Source organism: Schistocerca cancellata, chromosome 6 (assembly GCF_023864275.1).
Source record: "Schistocerca cancellata isolate TAMUIC-IGC-003103 chromosome 6, iqSchCanc2.1, whole genome shotgun sequence".
NCBI classification, from domain to species: Eukaryota; Metazoa; Arthropoda; class Insecta; order Orthoptera; family Acrididae; genus Schistocerca; species Schistocerca cancellata.
Window position 1 is genome coordinate 42,345,507 of NC_064631.1, and position 21,097 is coordinate 42,366,603.

Sequence of the window (21,097 nt, forward strand, 5' to 3'; positions counted from 1 at the left end):
CAGTATCACTACTAGACGTCATAGGGAAGACATATGAACGCATCCTCAACGACAGACTACAAAAATACGCAGACAGAAAGCAACTACTCCCTCTCCTACAATCGGGATTTCGAAAGCACCACTCCACCTCCGACCCCCTCCTCAAACTTACCAGCGACATCACCAAAGGATTCAACAAATCCCATTGCACACTAGTCATATTTTTAGACATAGAACGTGCCTTCGACCGATTATGGCACAACGGACTGCTTTACAAGCTAATTAAACTAGGCATCCCACCCAAACTAGTGCGCCTCATACGCATCCATATCACCGGAAGGATCTCCAGAATCCATGTAAACGATGCAGCATCAGAACCATTCACCCCAGAGGCAGGCGTCCCACAAGGAGCTATACTATCTCCGCTACTGTATGCGCTGTACACGCACGACGTACCGACCCCAAGACACGCCAACGAAAAGTTGGCGCTATATGCGGACGACACCGCCTACTGCTGCACAGGCCTCCCGACAGACACCATACAACGAAAAGCCACAAGATACTTGACCAAACTCGAAGACTGGATGACAAAATGGAGGATAAGACCAAACCCCACAAAAACACAAACAGTGCTATTCCAGCACCGAAAACTGACTCGAAAACGACAACAAAAACGCACCGACATCACCCTCAGATTCTGTAACCAACCCCTACAACTCACAGACTCTGCAAGATATCTCGGGGTATTCCTTGACAAACACCTAAACTATAAGACTCATCTTCAGCACCTACTAAACAAAACAAGACGAAGACAAAACCTCATCAGACAAGTCCAAGGCCGACTGTATGGATGTTCCCCCAGGACAGCCATACACAAGTACAAAACATACATCAGACCTATTTACGAATACGCCTCAGCGCAACTAGGCGGTATACTGAAGACTATAGCAAAAAAACTATACGCAACAGAGCGACGACTATTGCGCAGCATCGCAATACTACCACCTCGCACCCCAAGCAACGAAGTATACCAGATCACAGACATGACACCATTCCAGACAAGGGTCGCCAAACTCAGAGCAAGATATGGATCCCATATCCTCCACAAAAGACCAGACATGGAAGACATACTGACAAACAAACCACCAACGACACGATGACCAAAATTTAAATACATCTATTCAGCGCGTACAGTAGCTCAAAACACCTTCAAAATATTCCCCAACCTAGCACCAACAATGACACAACTGACTCATCCTGAAACAACCCCACCTCACCTAGACGAAAGACCATAACAAAAGCCCATGACATGAAGTATAACGCACCAAAACCCATATACAAAACACCGCAACGGCTCCACACCGCACAAAACACACAAGTACCACACAGAAAAACACATCAACACACATAAAACATAACAAAAGAGAACAAAAACAATAGTAACAGGAAAGGGGAACCTGTACCGTAGAAGTAAGCGAAAACACAAAAGTACGAACACCACAACACATACCACTCCTGCACAAGATAGCAGGGAAAAAAATGTAAACAATTACTCAATGATACATCACTTATCTATTTTTATTTATATTTCAATTATTTTAATTTATAATGTTACGAATCACATATTTATATGTTAATGAAAAAAAAAAAAAAATATATATATATATATATATATATATATATATATATATATATATATATATACCTAAAAACAAAGATGATGTGACTTACCAAATGAAAGTGCTGGCAGGTCGACAGACACACAAACCCAAGTTCACCACAGGATCATCTACCAACCCAAGTTCACCACAGGATCAACCTACCAACCCAAGTTCACCACAGGATCAACCTACCAACCCAAGTTCACCACAGGATCAACCTACCAACCCAAGTTCACCACAGGATCAACTACCAACCCAAGTTCACCACAGGATCAATAACGTGATTTAGCGGCAACACAACCACCTAACCTTTTTGCACATCGCTGTCTACCAACCCAAGTTCACCACAGGATCAACTTAACCTTCGTTTGTGTGTCTGTCGACCTGCCAGCACTTTCATTTGGTAAGTCACATCATCTTTGTTTTTAGGTATATTTTTCCTTCATGGAATGTTTCCTTCTATTATAACTATATATATATATATATATATAAAATATATATATATTTTTGTATAGCATGTATTCAAAAATATAAGTTATGTACAATAAATAAAATAAAGATGATGATGAAGGGCACTGAGATAAGCCTTAAAACAGCCCGTCTTCTCCCCTCAGGAGAAGGAATGAAACGTGCTAAAAATAAAAAAAAAAAAAAAAAACAAACTTCTACTATATTGGTGTTCTGTGACGGGCCGCGAGCGCCAAGCAGCGCGCACCCATCTGTGTCTCGCTAGCACAGTCCTTACTTTTACCAGTCACGTACTTTCATTTTTAACCGCCTTTCTTAGCAACGAGTGTACGCATTCGTCTGGACTGTGGAAAGAGCGGGGCAGCACATAACTTACTGCGCGTTTTGCAGCTGCCTACAAGAGTCATTTTGTAAGAGATACGGTGTGCAAGATTGATGCTATTGAAAAATGTGCAGTAATGCTATGTAAAATTCAGCTTCAAGTGCATGATATGGAACATTTCCCGTAACTCAAGGCAGTCAATTTTGGACACACATGACAGAATACATTCAAAAAATTGAAATGTTTCATTATGAGTTCTTAAAGAGCTTCAAAGTTATTGCATCACTAAAGACGGATTTCGATTTATCTGTCAGACTACTTTCGCTTTTGGCTGTTAATGTACCTCATTGCTTCCAACTTTGACTGATATACATACAGTGTAGGATCCAGCTCAACGACCTGTATGCCCATTCCAGGAATTCACAAGACCTTCATAAAACGTTACCCCAAGACCAATATCCTCAACTGCACAGACAAACTGTAACGTTGTTTCAATGTATGGCTGAACGAGTGAGTGAACGTCATATTTTCTGTTATGAAACTGACGAAGTGCCGGCAACGTTTTGGTTTAACAAATTTTAGCCTGTGTAACTACATGCGTGTAACTGGATAATGAACAACTGTTCTAGACATGTTGGTAACATCCTCTATGTCTGTTTGTAAAGCTTTTTGTAATTCTGTTCATCGTATTAGCACTAATGTATTCATTTAAGAAAGTATTAAAAGTACTGCTTTGGTAGAAAAATAACTAGTTGAAAAACACACACCATAAAATCCCGCCTCCAAAAGTACCCTACAATATTCTCCTCTTGTTAGAAGTAGCTGCAATGCGTTGCAACCACGCCTCGTTATATTTCCCGCATTTGCAGCCTTAGGCATATAACTGTCTCACTAGCACATCAGACACACCTTCGCTCGAACACAAATCTCGGCTTCGTCCAAGGGCAGAGTAAGGGGGGGGGGGGGGGGGGGGGGGTAGAGGCTATCACCACCCCTTCCCCCCTCGCGAGTTGAAACTAAATTAAATTCGTATGCTCAACTTTGGCGCAGATTACAAAAATGACCATTTGATTTTAGAATCTTGGTCAGTGGATTTAGTAGTCATTTAATTCAGTATTCCCCACGGCACCTTACTTTGTGAGCCCGAGAGAATGTACTACCTGTACCAGTAAATTGTGCTCCCCCTCCTGTTCGAACTGTGAGCGCGAAATATTAGCAGGGCTTCCTGATCTGCCTCAGCAGCACGCGCTTCCCTTTTCCCTTAGGGCACTATCTGCTTTGCCCCCACTGATCTCACTGTTACTATAGCTAGACTGCTTGCCCAGAATTCAGGATCATATCCATACAGCAAAAGCGACCACGTACCACACCTATTTTGTACCAATCCTAACATATGGTTTAGAAACATGTACCCTACTGCAACAGAAACGAGATTCATCAGAGGTGCCAATGCGACCTCGTTTTTGAAATATTGCCTGTTAATGTTTGGGCATCTCTTTATATACAGAATAGTTTCATTATTGTGACACGTGAGCGAGTAGCTAGCGAGCGATACTCCCATCCATGCGACGCTACTACTATGCTACTTTTGTTTTCTTTTTGTTTTTTCAAATGCTTGTTTTAATTTATAATTACTTATGAAAATTTTGCAACAAATTGATTAAAAAGAATTACAAGCCCCTATAAATCAAATTTACAAACTGAATGTCACATTTTGTTTCAATCTTTTCCGTTTTTTATTTTAACGCGTTGGCATATATAAATTTGCCTATTTACCTGAAAGCTGAGGTAAGTTGTTAAAATATTTCTTCGAAAATAGTCATAAACCTGTCACACAAATTTTTTACCTGTCAGACTGTTAACGCATCGTCGCGCCTAATCCTGTTTATGGTCTGTGACCGTTGGAGTTCCCCTATTTGTACCTGCCGTTCCACGAATAAAGGGACTCTACTATGGGTAGCGACGGTTAAAACTGCCGAATAAACGTTTGTCGTCGGTTGAAAGCTTGGCTTTGAAGTGTGCAGTCGTTTTCCTTTAAAATGGAGCAAGGTGGAAGTTGTTCACGAGTTGTCAGTGAGTGCAATTTTGACAATACTGAACATTTAGTGGATGACCAAGGAGTTCTTTTGTGGGCTCCACCTAACAATGAAGAACGGCAGGAATTAACAGACGCAATGCATTGGCTACGGCAGTTACTTATCAAAAACAACTTTATACTGCAATCAGTGAGCTCCAACATCAGCGAACGATCTTCATCAATCGGCAGAGAAATGTTCAAAGATTTCTAGACATGTACGGGACTATGACACTCACGGAGCAAGAAGTGTTATTTTCAGACGATGACGAGGTTGCGAGTCCTTCCGGAGCAAGCCACGACGGAAGTGACTCACGGAAAAAACGAAAAATATAAATAAGACCTATTTTTTTCAGATTCTAATGAAGAAGATGATGGAGATGAGCGGACCAGAATCCCATATGCAGTGAAAGTCAAGGCCGTGGAGATGGCAAAACTACATCCAACGTGGTCATTGAAGCTCGGGGAAACCAGGCTGATTTTTCAGAGTATTTCACGAGCGACAGAACAGGACTCGTGATTTTGGGCGCAAATTTTAGCGATCGTAGATTTCGATTGTTGTTGAGGTCTATGATTTCACGATGTTATGATACGCAAACAGCGATCTGTAACTGATAAATTAGCCCTGATCCGAAATTTTTATTCCACTTTTCTTGACAACTGCCAAAAAGTCTACAATGTTGGGGAGAATGTGAGGATTGACGAAATGTTAGTGGCATTCCGTGGTCGCTGCAGTTTTATTCAATACATGGCCAAATATGGCCTCGAAGTTTACGCTGTGTGCAATTCACAAACTTTTTACACATATAATATGACGATTTACTGTGGGATACAAAAGCCTGGACCATACCTACTTCCAACCGACCATTCAACACTGTCAGAAATCTGACTGAACAACTCAAAAACTAATCGAAACGTAACCACAGCTAATTGGTTCAGTAGTTATCCGTTGGCTGAATATTTGTTATCGGTCGGAATGACTTTCTTGGGAACTCTTGGAAAGACTAAGGCCAAAATCCCAGCTGAATTCGTGACAAAATAAAAAACTTGTTTCTAGCAGTCATTCATTTGGATGCAATGGCATCTCAACTTTGGTCTCTTTTGCTACTAAAATGCAAAAGGCTGTTCTAGTTTTGTCAACTTTACACAATCGAAACGAACTGGATGATGAAACTGATTTACCAATTCAAATTATGGATTACAAAGCCACGAAAGGGGGTGTGGACACAGTTGACATTGTGTGTTCAAAGATTTCAACTTCTAGAACTAAAAGATGGGCAATGACAATTTTTTCAGGTATCTGGATATTGTCGGAATAATCTCCATGCGAATTTACCACATAAACAAGCCCTTAGAATCCTTAGTGAGGCGGAAATATCTTTACCACCTGGCCATGGTACTAACGGATGAAAATTTGAGAGAACGAGTGAAAATCCTATCAGTCTCTAAAGATTTGAACATTTTTCTTGGTGCCTACCATGGAGAAGAAGAAATCAGCCTGAGGTGACTCCAAACAAACGACCCTTTTGTCACATTTGCGGTTCAAGAACAAACTATATCAGTCGGCTAAAGTGTAACTCTTGTAACAACAGCGTTTGCCAAAAACACTCAGTTCCTTCTTGTAATAACTGTCGTAATAATGCGAATGACACTGATTATTTCGTTAACAGTTGTATTTTTTCTTTCACTGTTTGTAACTTTTAAATTTTGTGTTCCTTATCTGCCTAATTTGTAGACTTTGCTGTGGTAGGATATTTTATACTACACTCCTGGAAATGGAAAAAAGAACACATTGACACCGGTGTGTCAGACCCACCATACTTGCTCCGGACACTGCGAGAGGGCTGTACAAGCAATGATCACACGCACGGCACAGCGGACACACCAGGAACTGCGGTGTTGGCCGTCGAATGGCGCTAGCTGCGCAGCATTTGTGCACCGCCGCCGTCAGTGTCAGCCAGTTTGCCGTGGCATACGGAGCTCCATCGCAGTCTTTAACGCTGGTAGCATGCCGCGACAGCGTGGACGTGAACCGTATGTGCAGTTGACGGACTTTGAGCGAGGGCGTATAGTGGGCATGCGGGAGGCCGGGTGGACGTACTGCCGAATTGCTCAACACGTGGGGCGTGAGGTCTCCACAGTACATCGATGTTGTCGTCAGTGGTCGGCGGAAGGTGCACGTGACCGTCGACCTGGGACCGGACAGCAGCGACGCACGGATGCACGCCAAGACCGTAGGATCCTACGCAGTGCCGTAGGGGACCGCACCGCCACTTCCCAGCAAATTAGGGACACTGTTGCTCCTGGGGTATCGGCGAGGACCATTCGCAACCGTCTCCATGAAGCTGGGCTACGGTCCCGCACACCGTTAGGCCGTCTTCCGCTCACGCCCCAACATCGTGCAGCCCGCCTCCAGTGGTGTCGCGACAGGCGTGAATGGAGGGATGAATGGAGACGTGTCGTCTTCAGCGATGAGAGTCGCTTCTGCCTTGGTGCCAATGATGGTCGTATGCGTGATTGGCGCCGTGCAGGTGAGCGCCACAATCAGGACTGCATACGACCGAGGCACACAGGGTCAACACCCGGCATCATGGTGTGGGGAGCGATCTCCTACACTGGCCGTACACCACTGGTGATCGTCGAGGGGTCACTGAATAGTGCACGGTACATCCAAACCGTCATCGAACCCATCGTTCTACCATTCCTAGACCGGCAAGGGAACTTGCTGTTCCAACAGGACAATGCACGTCCGCATGTATCCCGTGCCACCCAACGTGCTCTAGAAGGTGTAAGTCAACTACCCTGGCCAGCAAGATCTCCGGATCTGTCCCCCATTGAGCATGTTTGGGACTGGATGAAGCGTCGTCTCACGCGGTCTGCACGTCCAGCACGAACGCTGGTCCAACTGAGGCGCCAGGTGGAAATGGCATGGCAAGCCATTCCACAGGACTACATCCAGCATCTCTACGATCGTCTCCATGGGAGAATAGCAGCCTGCATTGCTGCGAAAGGTGGATATACACTTTACTAGTGCCGACATTGTGCATGCTCTGTTGCCTGTGTCTATGTGCCTGTGGTTCTGTCAGTGTGATCATGTGATGTATCTGACCCCAGGAATGTGTCAATAAAGTTTCCCCTTCCTGGGACAATGAATTCACGGTGTTCTTATTTCAATTTCCAGGAGTGTATTTAATCTGTGCCCAAATCATTTCGATAGTGCTGAAGTGGTAGTGGTATGGTGGAAGCCTAAGAATCCTGTGGCTATATTCTTTAGGTACCTCGTTCAAAACATACTGTTGAAACGGTGTTGTGGGGTTTCCTACTAGCAGTGGCGCACTAAACCTGTCAGAGGCCCGGGCCGGCAAAACAAATTCAGGCTCCCCTTGCTGCCCCCTCCCACCATTCTCACCACACAGGAGTTCTCCAAGAGTTTCTTAATTTTGTGTCGTGATAATTTACAAGGTAAAACGTTATTTTACGTAACACTGAAAGTGACTGCTCTCGTAATCTCGTTGCTATTATTTAATAGCTACGTTGCCCCTTATACGACAGAAATTACATGATTTATGTTGTTCGAATCTATTATTTATGTTTTGAAACTAAGTCGGCGTAGAGCGAGCAGGGTGTATAAACATGAATCCGTATTTCCCAAACCAAGAGGAAGGTCACTGTCTACATAAAACTTCGTTCAGTGCATGATGGAGGGTACTTCACAAAAGCCACAATGCTGCTCCGATCTTGATGAAAAGGGGAACCTCACCATCTATGTCAAAATTTCATACGGTGTATGGCGGAGGATACCTTACAACAGAATTACACACCGTTAGACTGATCAGCTTGGGAGTTGGCTCATATAAGTAAGTTTTCGTGGTGAAGGCATTTATACAAGCCGAAGTATGCTGGGTGGCGGAGGGTTGTCCTACCTTTAAATAAATTCAACATTGTTTCGTCAATGGGCATGAAAGTTGGCAGATATACATATTTTTTCGTAGACGGGGAAAGATGAGATTGCATGACGGAGGCGGAAATATACGGAGAGAGGAAAACGTGATGGGGGCGGGGAGGAGGTGCATCCAGAGAAATGAGAGAAGCAGATTAAAAGAAAGAGGGAGCAGCAGGTAAACAGAGAAAGGGGGAAGGTGGTGAATGACTAATGGAACACTAATAAATACATAAATTAGTTGTGTTATTGTGAATTTGATGTAATATTAAAAAAGCGGAGGAGGAGGTGGACAGAGACGGGAAGATGGATGGAGAGGAGGAGAAGTGTTTTGAGAGAGTCTGAACTAAGTGGGGTGCAGATGGAGGAGATGGAAAGAGAGACGGATGGGCGGAAGGAGGAGGTGGATAGAGACCAGATAGGACTAAATGGACAAGAGAGATGAGGGAAGAGGGGATGAACTGACATAAAACTGGGATGAATAAATATCCAGGCAACGCTGGGTTTGCTATTAGTAATTAGATAAAGATGTACATGACAATGGGCGTGTTCATCTGAAAGAAATTACAGAATATTTTCCTATGGTTAGATGCGGAGTATGAAGTCTCGATAACTACAGTGTTGTTCTTTACGTCTACCGTCGATAAAATTCTCTGCTTAATATAGATGACTCCACCAAAGTTCATCAAGTTGGAATTTCATCTTTATAAAATGAACTACATAATAATCAGTTGAAAAATGCTCCTGTTGGAGCACAATAAAAGCAAATACGGTCGTGTTTAAACGACTCTGACAGAAAAGTGGACAACCAGCTGTCTGAGTCCTCATTCCGCCTTCCTCACCAAAAATTCTGGAAGCTTCACAGGACCATGTTATGTAAGAAATTTACCAAGTAAAATTTCAGTTTTGTTGAGTTAAAAATTCAATAAACAGCAGATTTTGTATTAGAACTTCAGAAATACCGTTAAAAGCGTACTTTTGTGAATGAGATTCGCCAACTACAAATAATTCGTTCCGTATGACATATATGACAAAACTCCAGAATAGGCAAGTTAGCATTGCGAAATCATTGATGCTGGTAAAATGTGTACTGTATTTACACATACCGTTTTGAAGCAACAATATTTTTAAGTCCCACAGCAAATCCAAGAATGTTTCACACAGAACATCACGGTAAATTTTTTATCATCCAACTTTTCGAATCTCTAGACCCCCTCCGTGGTGACGCTCATGTTTTCGACTACAAATAAATATCGTAACCATGAACTTTCTGACTGACATGAAAATAAGAACATCCTTTCACATTTTATCCAGGCTTAGGACTGGCTATGCACGTAGTACGTAAGCATGTTTAAACTTTTTTCATTGTATTTATTTTTGTTGTTACTGTTTACTTTTTGTTGTTGTTCAAAATTACAGTAGCAAATTTTTTTCCCTTATCAATTGTAATTTCTTATTCAATTTTTTGTAAAAAGGCTAGAGATTTTAAACAACTTTTTAAATCTCTGGAGTCTTCATATGTTTTCATAATTTCTTTTAATCTTTTGTTAAGATCTATGTACCTTTTCTTTCTTTTTTGAAGAGGCAGACCAATGGAATCTTTTTTAATTTCAATAACAGCATTCACTGCCGCCTCCTTCAGCTTTTGAATCAGAAAGTACACATTTGGATGTTTCTGGTTTATTGAGGAGTTTAGTTTCCTATGCCAACCTTCGACAGCATTCGTCGTTCTGTGTCGTAGGTTAAAAACATTCCACATTTCAATAGATATATTAGGATTTTCCAACACTGATCAACCATATAGTCTGCAAATGCTGTTATCTTCTCTCCACCGGGCATTTGTTGCATTATTAAAATCCATGCTTCATCGACAGTGATGATTATGTTTGGTTTGTGGGGCGCTCAACTGCGTGGTTATCAGCACCCGTACAATTTCCCAACCTTTGCTCAGTCCAATTTCGCCACTTCCCTGGATGATGATGAAATGATGAGGACAACACAAACACCCAGTCATCTCGAGGCAGGTGAAAATCCCTGACCCCGCCGGGAATCGAACCCGGGACCCCGTGCTCGGGAAGCGAGAATGCTATCGCGAGACCACGCGCGGCGGACTTCATCGACAGTGTTAAGTGGAAGACGTGCCACTGCAGAACACATGCGACAAAACAATCGGACTTCCTCCCTATCCCTGTAGTCTTCCGTCAATCCCAGTTCCTGTATCTTCTTCCACAGACACTGGTTAAAGTGAAAATTCCAACTGGAAAGTTGTGTTTCAAGGAACACTGAATTCATTACTTCAATTGTAGCCATTTCCATCTTAGATTTCAATCCAGAAAAAAGTCTTTCGTATGAATTTTGACTTTTGTATGGCAGCAAAGCAAATAAAACAGGAAATATTTTAGTTGCCTCTTCTGTACTTCCGATGTCGACATGGGATTGTGTACAATTGTTTGAACTGTTTCGAATAGCTGTCAAATGTCCCATCCATAAGCACAGTTCCATTGTCACAAAGGATTTTCTCTACTTTTTCACATGCAAACACTAGAAGTCTCTTGCCTGGAACAGAGCGATCATCAATCTTCAAAAAACTATTACCTTCCGGTAATTTCAAAAGGTCTTCGCTAAGGTAAATTTCCGAGCTAAAGCCAGGGTTCTGGGTTGTCCCAATAGCTCCTCTTCTCGCCTTACACAATTGAGTCTTGGAGCTATCATAATTCGGAATATGTGCCACGAATTCTAATCCTTTATCTTTCAAATCTTGAAATTCCTGCTTAAAAATTTGGGCTATAGGCACTGTCTTTTCTTCACGAAATCTTTTTCTGCAATTATGTAGTATTTTCTTTATCTCCACATCTGTTTAGTCAGGTGGACAAGAATGTTGCTGTTAAGCAAGGATTTCACCATTTGCAATTTTTGAACGGCCTTTGCACCTACTCCATTCATAATTGACGCACATCTAGTTCGTATATTCTTCATTTTTCCTATAAATACGGTAGCGATGACCGTCCTTGATAAGACACGGCCTCCCTTTCGTTGTTGTTAACACTTCCATCGTGTACACTGCATAGAAGTCAATAGGAAAACGCACGGAACGAAAGCTATCGACGACGACACTGTCTGAGAAACGGTGACACCTACACTGAGGGTGAGCGGCTGCGGTGGACAAGCAGTGGGGGAGGCTCAGTTCGCAAACACCTCATTGGGGAACCAGGTGCTCGGGACAACTTCGCTACCTGCTGCACCCTTGTAGGATACCCCATGTAGCCGTTGAAACTGTTGCTTTTTTTTTCTTTCAATATTTCCACGAGCTCCGCCTTCATCCTGGATTTTCATACTCTGGCGTTTCAACCATCGAACAATATCCGCTTTTTTCGTTGCCATCATCGGAGCTGTCTGTATCTTCAATCACAGAATGGTATGGGGCATTATCCATTACAATGACAGGTAGACGATTTAAGTTTTCCATTAGTTGCTCTTCGAACCACTTCAGAAAACTATCGTGTTTCATCTCATTGTGGTAATTACTTGTTTTCCTGAATCTGTAAACGAGGAGACAGTTAGGTACGAATCCAGATGCAGTTCCAGCATGCAAGACAATAATCCTTGCGCCCTTTCCCACGGGAATAGCAGAACTTTGTGGTGTTTTTCCATAATGTTATTAGAAAATTACTAATTTCACGAATGGATAATGTATAGACTAGAGTATAATCTTTGTACTTCTTTGTGTGTGAAGATAATAGAGATAGAATTCTATCCCACCCCCCTTTCTGACCACCATTAGGTGAACAGCTCTGTATTCAGGTCCGTTGTACTAATATTTTATTCAATCGGTTTCATAATATGAGTTGTTAAATGATAGTATATGTTATCATTTGTAAGATTAGCGCTCCCTGTATAAAATCCTATATGATTTCAGCTCTTAGCGCTGGCGAGAACAAAAACAATCTCAACGCGCTTCCGTGACTAACGACTGCAATACACGCATTTCAATTTACAGAAATTATTTCACGGCTTCACGTTGCCGAGGAGCGCCGCAGCATTAATTTATTCATTTCAGCTAAAGTACAGTCCTGGCAGAAAGCAGTGTATCTCAAGTAGATGCAGAACAGTAATTTAATCTTAGCTGGACTGACTACCCCATTTGCTTACTCGTCATGCAAATAATTTCAATTGCAACCGTGGTTAAGGCATGTTAATTAAGTTTATAAATAATAATGTTTGTGTCTATTTTTCAAAACCTTGAGGTTATCTTGAAAGAACTAGTTGGATTATTTGTGGACTTACAGCGTACGATTAAATACGAAAGCTCAGATAACTGTAGTTGATCTGGTATATATACAAAACCCTCAGCACGAATGGCCCAAACCAACCTTCTACTAAATAGGCCTCTATACCAAACCAATGAAAGCATTAATAACCACATTTAAATTAATTAAAACCCATTTGAAACTTCCACATACGCTATAATTTGTCCAGGCTTTTTTAACGGAATGACCGGTGTTTATCCACGTTTCGTCGAGCCACACAGTCTTCAGACGTCACTTTGTGCTCTGACAACCATTATTAAAGAAGTCTTGTTGCCACTCAATAACAGCCTTACGAAGAGTAACGCACAGTTTTTTATCGTTGGATGTTGTTCTTTGCTTTCGTAATATCCATATATGTGGCGACGAACAACGTCTTACTGAAAAGAATCTAAGTTTGTTATTCGTGGTTCTGCCCTCTTTTTCCCGGGCGTCCGCAATTTGGATGAAACAGACTCTTCTTCTGTATTTTTCCCTTACAAACTTTGACGACAGTATTTTTGTGCATCTTTCGACTACTTTTGTTAGAAGCAATAGAGTCGCACTATTGTGTCTCTCCTCGAAATATTCCCGCACGGAGCAGACAAACTCACGTGTCTGACCACGCAAAAATGAGCAGATCGCTGAACTTTCTGTTTAGCAGCCCCTCGTTTTTTCACACTTCCGCGGCAAGCTTCAGACATTCTGCAGCGCAAAATAAACTCGCCACAGAGGGAAACAAAGTACGCAATGAAACGGACCACAACTGATGTAACTCTTCAGGCCTTCCCGGCGATCTAATGACGTGTTGTCGGGTGTTCTGCCGTATTTCAGCTTCGTACTTGCACGATATTTCGATAACGTAGCTCGTAACCTTCATCAGGAACAACCTGAGAGTGCTCCACGAGATTTATTTATATTTTTCATTCCCGCAACGTGAGGGTGATGGGCGGGCCACTTGAGAGCGTCTAGCTCTATTGGGCCTTAGCTTAACATTTTATTAATTTAGTTTTCTTTATTGGCAATTTTCTTACAACTAAAACTTACATCTAATTTGTTTCTTTTTATTTACAATTCTTGGTATGCATTTTCGTATATTGTTTTCAGGTTTTCATGGTTAGTACAAACAAAAATATACGAACCTGGGTACAATTAGCTGCTGATTAGCCCTTTCGAGAATATAAATGCATATATAAAGCAATAAAAATTATGAAATAGGTCATTTACAGTTGTAAAGGTCTTGGGGTTTTGTTTTCAGTAAAAATAAGTTAACGCTTTACAGAGCGACAAAGTTTATGTTGAAGATACAGGATTAGACTGTATAAAAATATAAAAAGTAAATGACCGGACTTGTGCCAGTTATAACCTAAGGGTGTACAGTTTTAGTAGTTTTGAGACTTGGTCATACCATATCTTGGAGATTTCTGTTGTGTTTTGCAGGTTTGCTGGAGAATACAGGTATGTAGGACTAGGGTTCATTCATTAACCAGTGCAGTGTTTGTTTTCATATTGGGTCGGGATACGGATACAGTGGCAGAAGATGCGGCGGAGTTGGTATTTCCTGTGAAACAAGACAACCATCATATGTGCGAAAGTTCGTGGTTGTGTATTGTGTCTGGGTATGTCGTTAGTATGTTGCATATGATTGTTCAAGCGTGGAATGTGTATTTGAATTTGTTTTTGTGTTTAGGTTTGTTTGTGAGGATTTGTGTGAACTCAGGGCGACTTGCTAATATACGTTGGCCATAACGTGCGCTGAAAATGGCGAACCTCGTCTGCAGAAGTGTGACTTTCGCTTCGTCGTATGCTTCTTGTCTGGTGGTGCGTGGGAATCTTAGTATGTGTCTTTCAGTCTGTTAAAGTCTTCCTGTTTTTGTTTGTGGCGTAATGGCTAGGGGGTCAACCGCGTACTTGAAAAAGGGACGTACAAATGTGTTTGTCGCTGATTTGTCATTGCAGCCGTGAAATTGCCCCTGAACTTGTCTTATTAGGAACTGACGTTGCCTAGCTTTGTTTAGTGTTTGATGTGTTCGTCCAGGTTTGGGTATCTTTGTCGGTCATGTTTAGTCCGATTCGCCACAGCGTTAGGGCGATACTTTCTGGGTGTCTTTTTGGGTATGCCACGCTGTCTGAACCTGATTAGTTGGGTTTTATTCGGGTTTGGTTTTACATGCCACTTCTGCATTCACTCTTGTAGTTTCGTCATGTATGTCATTGTTTCTCGGTTGATGGTGGTTGTTGAGGCTCCTGAATTCCAGTAGGCAGTGTCGTCCACGTAGAGTTGAACTTGTTCGTTAGGTCTGGTCGTGGTAGGTACGTCTGTAGTATGTAATGAATATTGTAGGTGGGAGATGATTCCACCCTACGCTACTCCTACTTATGGGGAGAAGGGGGAGGGTGTTTCGTAGTTAGTATGTACCTAGGATTGTCTGTCTTGTGTTAGGGATTATGTGAGTCATACTGTATTGAGGGAAATCCAAATTTTAGTAATTCGTAAAATAGTCCGCTATGCCAAATCTTGTTGAATGCACACTTTATGTCTAGGAAGACCGTGAGCGCGCATTGACCCAGACTCTGATGTGTTGTTACGTCTGTCTTTAAGTCTTAGTACAGGGTCGTTTGCTGTGTGTTTTTTTCTGAAGCCTACCTGGAGGTGAGGGATTATTTGTAGCTTGTCTGTGTAGTTGGTTATTCCGTGGGTGATTATTCTTTCGAAGGTCTTTCTGCCTACGCCTACTAAGGATATGGGGCGGTAGGATTTTGGGTGTTTTCGGTTTTCCTGTTTATGTATCATTATTGTTTTTCCCCCCACGCTGTGCGCGTGGTTTCGGGTGTTGTGTTGTAGTTAACACTAGTGTCAGCAGGGGGGTTATTGTCATAAGGGGGCATTTCCTGAGGCAAATCCTCTGAATGCCGTTTTTGCCTGGGGCAGAGATTTTTCCGGACATGATGGCATCTGCTACCTAATTTTCAGTTACGTCCTTGAGTAATTCGCGGTCGTTTTTGGGAGGGCACGGTGGGCATGTTGAGGTGGAGGGGGGAGTTCGTCTGTGTCTTGTCTTGATGGAAGCTGTGGGCGTTGACTAGAATGTCTTTGAATGCCTCCATAATTTCTTTGGCGTTAGTAGTGGGTATATTGTCGATTGTCAGTTTGTATTTTCTGTCGATGTTTTATCCTGAAAGTGTTTTGAATTTCGCCCAGGACTTGCGTCCCTGTCTGTGGTCGAATTGTCTGCATGTACTGTCCCATTGGTTTTGTCGCTCTTCGGAGACTAGTCGTTTTATTTTAGCGTTCGTTCTGTTCCATAGTGACTCGAGTGCTGGGTTGTTTGTCCTAACTATTTCTGTGTATAGTTGTCTTTTGCATCTGATGAGTAGAAATACTCAAGGAGGTAGATGTGGTTTTCCAATGTTCGATGGTCTTGCTGGGGATGGCTGTCCCTATGGCTATTTGTATTGTGCCTACAATTCTGACGTTTATTAGATCTAGCTCGAGTTGTTAGTGACGGTCAGCGGCGCCAGTAGTTCGTTGTTTACTGTCTCTTTCTATTTACTCCAGTTCGCTTTGGAGTTAAGTCGTATTGTTCAGATTTGTGGAGGAGTAATTGCGGCTGTACTGAAAAGTATGGGGAGGGGGGCGTTATGCTGTCGCTGAACAGTGGGCCGTATCTGCCGGTTCTTGGGCACTTGATGCGCCAAGCTGCTTTCATCTCAAGACCTAAAACTATTTCTGCTATCACATCATTCTTGTCTACAACGAAGTAGACGTCTTTGGTTACCGCGCTGAACGAGGGCAGTCTGGGTTTATGTGTGGGTCCTGCAATCGGCCTACTCGTCTTTCTTTCCACCTTCACCTTGGCTGGAAGGAACTGTCTTAGTGGCTTTTTGCAGGTAACTGACATATTGTCTGCCAGCGGCGAATTTCGCTGTCCTGACGTCCCTAAAGACGTCTAGGGAGCGGCTAAAATCTCTAAAGTGTTCCGTGATCTATAAGAACAGTGTTTTGTTGGTTGTTTTCACAGGCAGGTTTTTGAGGAAGTATGTCGTGAAGATCGGTGACACACTCACGCCGGAGTGCCTGTCCTGCAAAAAGTCCTCCTGAGGTCTGCTTCCTGATGAAACGGGTGCGGAATTTCTTCTCTGACAGGTTGCTGGAGTCAGAAGTTGATGAAGCTGTAGTTTGGATCCAATGGGTGGTGTGGGGAAGGGGTGTCGCTGTCAGATTTTTGTCTTCTTCTATAGCGCCGTTTCATCCAACCCTCATTGTTTTCGTCTGCAGCAACTTCCATCACGATATTGGCGGCTGATGGTGGGAATATCTGGGAGTGAGACTGGTGAGTCAGATGACTCATGGACCGGTGGACCAGGTCTCCCTGTCTTGCCCACGTTGGTCGTGGTACAATGTTTGAAGATGGGTTTGCTGCCTTGGGAGGATGGTCTACACCTCTCCCTGTGGGTAACCAGCCAGTGACAGGACCCTGGAAGTTCTTTCCCTAACAAACTAGGGTGGAGCAGAGTCGGGCTCTGCGGCAGTGTAAGGTATTTATATTACCGGCTGCGCTCTTGCAGTGGTCCTCATGATCACTGTTTCTTGGTGTGGTGCGAGGATACTGTTATTTGGCGAGTTTCGTGGAGTACCATTAATTTGTTCTGGTGTGGAGGTAAGGTGGTCCGCCCACAGGTGTGCCACCCTGCCGTATGCCTGTTTGAGGATTAAATGATTGTGAGGTGGCGTTGGAAACATGTACTTTGCATGTGCAGGTTGTTGGGTATGCTTGGATCAGCCAGACCATTTTGGTAGGAATTTCTTCTTTGCACAGCTTCAAGAGGAGGCAGTCATGCCGAAATTTATCAAATACTGGCTCAATGGGAAGGAGTTGTTTGTTTTCCATGTATTTCTTGAGTCGGTTTGTAAGTATTCTTTCGTAAGTTTTCCCTATCATGTCTAAAAGAGAAATGGGTCTGTTCTTTGTCTGGCTTCGGAATCATAATTGTCTTGCTCGTCCTCCAGGCTATCGGGTTGGTTTCGGTACTTTTACAGAAGTTGAAAATTAGGGACAGAACAGGGATGAGGATGGAAAATGGTGTCTTTTGTAGGTGTATTTGTTGTTTGTCATGTTGTCTGGGGCGGAATTGCGCCCTTTAAGTACTGCATCTATAGTTCTGCTGTCGGCAGTTTGTTTGGTTAGGGAGTGACCATCTTTCTGTCTCTGCTGTTTGTGTGGAAAGTAGCTGTGGTGGTTGGAGTTGTCTTATGGAAACGAGAATACGTCGTGCAACACGTCTTTGCGTATGTTGTAGGTCTGTAGTTTGTTCGTTGCTCGCTATCAGGGTATTTGTTGTTGTTGCTCTTTGTCCAGTTGATGTTTGAAACCATTTCCAGAATTGGTCTCCATTTCTATAGTTGTCTCGCGCAAGTTTCGTCCCATTGTATTTGTGTGTGTGTGTGTGTGTGTGTGTGTGTGTGTGTGTGTGTGTCGAGGTGATTTGTTTTATGCAATTGTTTAGTCTGTTCAATATCTGTCGTAAGCTGGGGTGGTTGGTGTATCTCATCTCACTTTGCAATCGTCGTCTTTGTCGTATGTGGTCAAAAGCTTAGCAGGGTATTGTGGGTTTCCAATTTTCAACGGTAATTTGGGGTATGGCCTTCTCTATTGTGTGTTTGAAAAGTGGATTCGAGTTTGGTCGTTACAACTTTTATGTCATGCGAGTCGGTCACGGTTACGGGAATAGACAGCGCTTGTGTGATCATGTCTTTGTACTTGTCCCAGTCTGCGATGGAGTATCGTCATATAGTGCGTCTTGTTGGCATTGGGTTTGGTGGGGCTGTTGCGTCTGTAAAGGAAAGAATGGGGAGGTGGTTGTTTCTGATTGAATTGCCGACTTTCACGTTAGCTATGGAATCTCTCAGGGCCGGGCTATAGAGGACATCACCGGATGGTGACATTACTTTGTGGCCTATAATGTGGGCTAGTTTATTGGTACGCAATCTACAGGTTATTCTGTTAGGAGAAGAAAGAGGGTTTGTCCATTTTGGTTTATGTTATTGTGTCCCAGTCTGTCATGCCGCGCATTTAGGTCGGCTAGTAGAAAATTCTCTTCTTAGATATGTGATATAGTAATACATGCATCAGGAGCGATGCTAGCTGGTGGATTGTGTAGACATGTTTCTGTTACTGGCCGTTCTTCATATCCTTTATGCTTGATCATGACAAATTCTGTATCTCTAAAACGCGCTGGGGGGAGAGATTTCTGTTGCGGCTATCGTATTATGCACACATAGCGCGACTCCACCTCTACCATCTGTCATTCCAGAAGCAGTTGTATTTTGGTATGTTACATTGTTTTCCTTCTGTCAGCCACGTTTTCCTGATGCTGGCCACGTGAATATTGTTTTGTATCATCATGTATGTCAGGAGTGTGCACCTTTCACTCCCTGTGCACTGGCGAAGAGGAAATTCAGCTGGTGCTGTTGTGTGGGGTCGCCCATGTTGGTTTTCCGGCTTTTGTGTGTGGTGTGGCCTAGTGTTTCTTGTTATTTGTGGTGTGGTTGTAGTGTGTGTGTGTGTGTGTGTGTGTGTGTGTGTGTGTGTGTGTGTAGTGGTGCTGCTGGACTGACTGACTGCCACTGTTACATGCAGGCAGATGCCTGATTGGGTTGCCTTTGCGCTTTTATGGAATAACTGCTGTGACACCTGGTTAATTGTTATAACAATCTGCTCTTGCCTGTCTTGAAAAAGGCTGACGAGTGCATCAGTTCGGTGGAAGTCGTTCTTTGGACGATCTCTTGTTCTGCTGGTGGGAGGGGCGTGGGTTTCTCCATCACCTTGATGGGTGTGCAGAGCTATTTGCTGCTGCCTTTGGTCGCTTTGGGCACTTGTATGACAGGGCCGAGTGGGCGCAGTCACAGAGCACTTCTCCAGGTTTTCAGTGTCGCAGTTGCTCATATTGTAGCCTCCGTAGCACTGTGGGCTTTTAAGCTGTGGTTCGCTGTGGTGTGTTCGAAGTGCTACTCGTTTAATAACCACGCTAAGAGGTGGTTTACGATACCTCTGAATTTGGCTTGCGAATTTTTTGGGGGTGCACTGTCACTGAGGAGGTGAAGACATTTTGGGAATAGTCTTCCTGTCCTCTGCTGATGGTGCCCATTTTGAACCAGGATGAGGGATTTGATTTCTGCCCTAACTGTGAATTCAACAAACAGGTTGATTTTGGTGGCCATTTTCTTTTGCGTAAAGTCTTGGAGCAGACCAGTAATGACATAGGTCACAGTCTGGTGGTCGTCAATGTCTCACTTGTTGTTCCCTGGAAACGTTGGCGTTGACGCTCCTGTCCTAACATTTGTGAAATTTGGGGGGGGGGGGGGCCTGTCAGGTGCGAGTCCCTCCTCGATCGTTGGCAGCCATGTTAGTGTTGCAGTGTGTGTGTGTGTGTGTGTGTGTGTGTGTGTGTGTGTGTGTGTGTGTGTGGGGGGGGGGGTGTCACACTGGTGGTTGTTATCCAAGTCAGTCCCACTTAGTTGTCACCGTAGAGTACCTGCGAGCTGACATGGCCTACTCTGCATGTACGCGGGTATCGGGGCAGCACCACTGGCCCAAGTATGTTGATCGCTCTATTCTGATGGGAGAGGTCAGTTCTGACTGCTGTGCAACTGCGCACTGCTTGTCTGCACCTATGCTCTCCTTTTTCCTGTAGTATTGCAAGATTTATAGTTCTTGGTCTGATTTAAGTTGATTGAATAGCCGACTGAGGGGGGGGGGGGGGGGGGAGGAGGAGGAGGGAGGGGGGCTAGACTAACATGGATGCTGAACATATTAGTACTGACACACTTGTGTGCATAGTACAACTAAATATATCTTAAACATCAGGCAGCGTGATTGTTGTGCTTATCAACTCGCGGGAAATAACCTGCTGCTGGACTGTTTTTGATTTTACATATTATACAACTCTGTAGGTTGTTTACGGTTCTTTAATAACTTACTGTATTGGATTTTGATTAATGAGGTGTGACACTCTTTTGTCTATGCAGTGTCACTATACCTATGTCTATTAGCTGTATACAGTTATTTCGTATCATTTCTAGTTTGTTATACAGTGCATTTACAAGTCTCTTATTGTATCACTTAGATGTTCTATTTACACAGCTTTGTAAAGCTCATGTATGGTGTTCATGGTGGGGTGTCCAGAATCCACCTTAAAACTTTATTCTGCACTCCTCGCAGTTTTTTCCTGGTTCGCCTAGTACATAATTCCCCATGCAGAGAACCCGTATGTTAATGCTGGGAGTACTGTTGGCTTGTATAATGTCCTTTTCCTTTCCATCCCCATCTCCCTGCTGCAGAAAAAGGGCAAGAGGGTTTTTGTGAGATT